Here is a 4297-nt window from a genome sequence, read left to right on the forward strand (position 1 = left end):
TCTTAGAGCACTAGTTAAGTATACAATTTTACCTATATGTTCCCAAAAATTCTAGTTTAGCACTTCTTAGTTGGGATTCAGGAATCTGTGTTTTAACAACTCCACCAGGTGATTCTCATCATGAGAGAAGGTTGGGAAACACTGCTCTAGACTGATAGAAAGAACAAATGGCATTTTTAAAGATTAATTGGCAAAATAGTTCCTTCCTCCTCTCTTCCTTGATTCTCTGTTTTTCCCCCCCTTTCTCATCACACCCATTCTCTTCACTTTTCTTTAAAGGCTATGAAACTGAAATACATTACATATAACAATTATTTCTATATGTAAAATGAATCGTTTCATATCCTCCATTGTTACTTTTTTATGGCAGCTAAATAGAGCATCTCACACTGCTGACCAGGGGAATGAAAGACATCAATTTTTGTTCTCATGTGACTCTCACTTGATGTCTCCATTTCATCAATGGCTCTTGCAGGGAGGGAAAGGCTGTGGGTATAAGGCTCCTATCCCTGAATTAGACATTCACGCTCATTCAATGACTCCGCTAGTCCTCGAGCCTCAGGATTTACTTTTACATCTCCGTAACAATTTCTTTGTTTGATGTCTGTTGTTATAACCACCTCGCTGCATAAACCACCTGGTACTGACCCCGCCCTGTGGCAGAGGTTAACCAATCTGGCCCGTGGCCGGAAGGGAAGCCCTGTGCTGTCGGGCACACAAGGGGGCAGCAGAAAGACAACTTTCTCTCTTTCACACATGGGCATGCAAACTTTCTGGTATGAAAAATATAACATGTTCATGGTAGAAAATGTAAAAATACATTAAAGAATAAAAAAAAGGAAAAGCATACCCATAATCCCACTCTCAGAGATAGTGATTATTGTCAGTTTGGTGTATTAGGTTGAACCATATAAGATTGCTGATATTTGACTATTTTTAACCTGCAAAATTGAATATTTCATATGATTTAGCCTAATATATTCTCCCATCTATTTTAAAAATACATTTTTATTGATTTCAGAGAAGAAGGGAGAGGGAGATAGAAACATCAATGATGGGAGAGAATTATTGCTCAGCTGCCTCCTGCACACCCCACACTGGGATCCAGCCCACAACCCTGATGCTCTATCCACTGAGCTAATCCAGCTAGGACTATTCTCCCACCTTTTCACTACAATGAACATAAATGTATTTTTAAATACAAAATTGAGATAGGCTTATATGTGTATATATGTGTTATCTTTGAAGCCTGTCTTGTTAAATAAAATATTAATGATTACAAATATATAGAATTAGGAATGTCATGTACACTAGTATGTGTAACATTTCCTTGGGAAATAAGATGTCACACATACAACTGAAGCCCCATGAGCAGCCTTCCCCAACAGTCACCCCTTCTCTAGCTCCCTGAGGTAATCAGCCTCATAAATTTGTACCACTACACAATATATAGGATTGTTTAGCCTTTGGGAAGGAGGATATTTTTTTTTTTTTTAAATATATATTTTATTGATTTTGTACAGAGAGGAAGGGAGAGAGATAGAAAGCTAGAAACATCGATGAGAGAGAGTCATTGATCAGCTGCCTCTTGCACACCCCCCACTGGGGATATGCCCGCAACCAAGGTACATGCCCTTGACCGGAATCGAACCCGGGTCCTTCAGTCCCCAAGCCGACGCTCTATCCATTGAGCCAAACCGGTCTCGGCAGGAGGATATTTTTTCCATTGATTTTTAGAGAGTGGAAGGAAGGTGGAGAGAGAGAGAGAGAGAGAGAGAGAGAGAGAGAGAGAGAGAGAGAGAGAGAGAGAGAGAAGAGAAACCTCAATGTGAGAGAGACACATCAATTGGTTGCCTCCCACATGCACCCCAACAGGGCCAGATATTGAGCCTGCTACTGAGGTATGTGCCCTTGACCGGAATCGAACTCATGACTCTTCAGTTAACGGGCTGAGGCTAACCACTTAGCAAAACTGGTCAGGGCAGCATTTTAAACTTTACACAAATGACACCAAAGTAGATATATTACTCTGCGACTTTTATTACTTACAGATTGTTACATTTTTGAATATGTATGCATATGGATGCATGTAGCTTTTGCTTATTCGTTTTCAATGTTTTGTTATTAACTATTTCGATTTGCTCTCTGCTTCTCCCCACTAGACTCAACTCGTTCATGCCGAGGACTCAGTCATCTATGGCTGGAGAGGCTCCAGAAATGAGTGTCCAGTGGACCAGACAGATGCAGGAAGGGAGAGAATGAGAACCAAGCCCAGCCGAGGCAGATGGCACTGATGATAAGAAGGTTTCTGAGAGAAGCAGATAGCAAAGTTGGCCACTTTGTGATGACGTCACCTCTCCGGTGCCAGACTTGGGGGCTAGGGCATCCCACCCGAACTTCAGGAGAGGGGCCAGAGCCTGGGAACGCTTCTCAACTGCCCTAAGCGCATTCCTGGAAGACGAGTGGCTCCCTTTCACCGTGGCCACCGGAAGCCATGTCCTGAGAAAGGCGTGGACATGTTCTTAGGGTTCTTTAATTATATTTTCCTCCAGGTTTTTCAGCTAATTAAAATATATTGCTGGTAGAAAATGGTATTGCTGAAGCCTTAAAAAAACAGACAACCAAAAAAATTTGCTTTAGTAGTCAGAATCTCCCTAACCCTGAGGAGTTTAAAGTGTACTTATTTTTTTTTAATATATTTTATTGATTTTTCACAGAGAGGAAGAGAGAGGGATAGTTAAAAACATCGATGAGAGAGAATCATTGACCAGCTGCCTCCTGCACACCCCCCACTGGGGATGTGCCCATAACCAAGGTACAGGCCCTTGACCAGAATCAAACCCGGGACATTTCAGTCCGCAGGCCGACGCTCTACCCACTGAGCCAAACCGGTGCCAGCTAAAGTGTACTTATTAACTGAACTGCAAAACACCGGGCCAGCAATCAAGCACAGTAGCCGGGAGGCATGCTAGCAAGAGGTTAGTGGCTCTCAATCAGACAAAGCCCAGTTAGATTCCTGACTCGGCCTTCCTGGGTGTGTCATCCTGGAGTTAGCTAACCCCCTTGCCACTTCTGTCTCTTTAACTGCAAGCCACAGACACCAATGCCCACTTCTCAAGTCCACGGGTTAAAAATGCTGGTTTACTGCCGGTGCTCATTCCATCCATGCGAGCCACTTTATTAGCGATCTGGTTTGGCCAGGAACTGCCATTGACTGCTCAAGCTGAACCCACGTGGTCCCTGAGCAGGAATGAAAACTCACTGTTGCAAAAACCCGGAATCCGAGTGTGACTGCTGTCCTGTCCCATGGCTGGAAACCACGGTTCACGGCCCTTCTCGAGAGAAGGCCTGTCGTTTGAAGAAGGCACATCCCTGACATCCCAGGAAACTGCCTTTGGTTCTGTGGCCATGTCTCTTCTCGGAGGAAATGGGGGGAATACAGGGCATGGACCGGCTAGTTCAGGAGACACCCAGACCTAGAGATGGGGGCTTTCCAATGAAGTGAATGTTTCAGACTCCTGTGGCCTCTCCAGATGCAAAAGCACGAACTCAAAAGCATCCTGAAAGAAGGTGAAATCAGATGGTTTCACTGCCCCTGCTACTGCCCAGGCAAACCTCTCTCTCTCTCTCTCTCTCTCTCTCTCTCTCTCTCTCTCTCTCTCTCTCTCTCTCTCTCTCTCTCTCTCTCTCTCTCCCTTTCTCTTCTTCTTCTCCTCCTCCTTCTTCTTCTCCTCCTCCCTCATTCTCTCTCCATCTCTTTCTCTTTCTTGGTTAGAAGAAAAAGGTATTGGAGTCAAATGATCCATTTGGGATAGATCTATTCAAAGAAATGAGTATTTCATTTTTGTATCCATGGTTCACCATAATCTCTCTCCCCCACTCTCTCTCTCTCTCTCTCTCTCTCTCTCTCTCTCTCTCTCTCTCTCACACACACACACACACACACACATACACACACACACACACACTTTCTTTAAATTAGCTTTTGTTTTCATCCTCACAGCTAGAGTCACTGGGATTTCTCCATTTTGCAGGTGAAAAATAAGTCATCCATATGGTGCCTGAAGGTTACTAGAATTTTCATGGCAATTACTTCATAAGGTTTATAGATATCGAATTACTGTGCTCTGCACCCAAAACTAATGTCAGCTATACTTAATTTTTAAAATGGGTCGTGCTTCAAAGATATGTACACTGTTTGATGCCTAAACTCAAATATAATCGTTATGGCATTTATCATCATGGGAAATGGTAAACAGCCTAAATGTCTACCAATAGCATGTTTTGTTTTTGTTTT

The sequence above is a fragment of the Pipistrellus hanaki genome (genome assembly GCF_964339955.1).
Source record: "Pipistrellus hanaki genome assembly, chromosome: 2".
Taxonomy (NCBI): domain Eukaryota; kingdom Metazoa; phylum Chordata; class Mammalia; order Chiroptera; family Vespertilionidae; genus Pipistrellus; species Pipistrellus hanaki.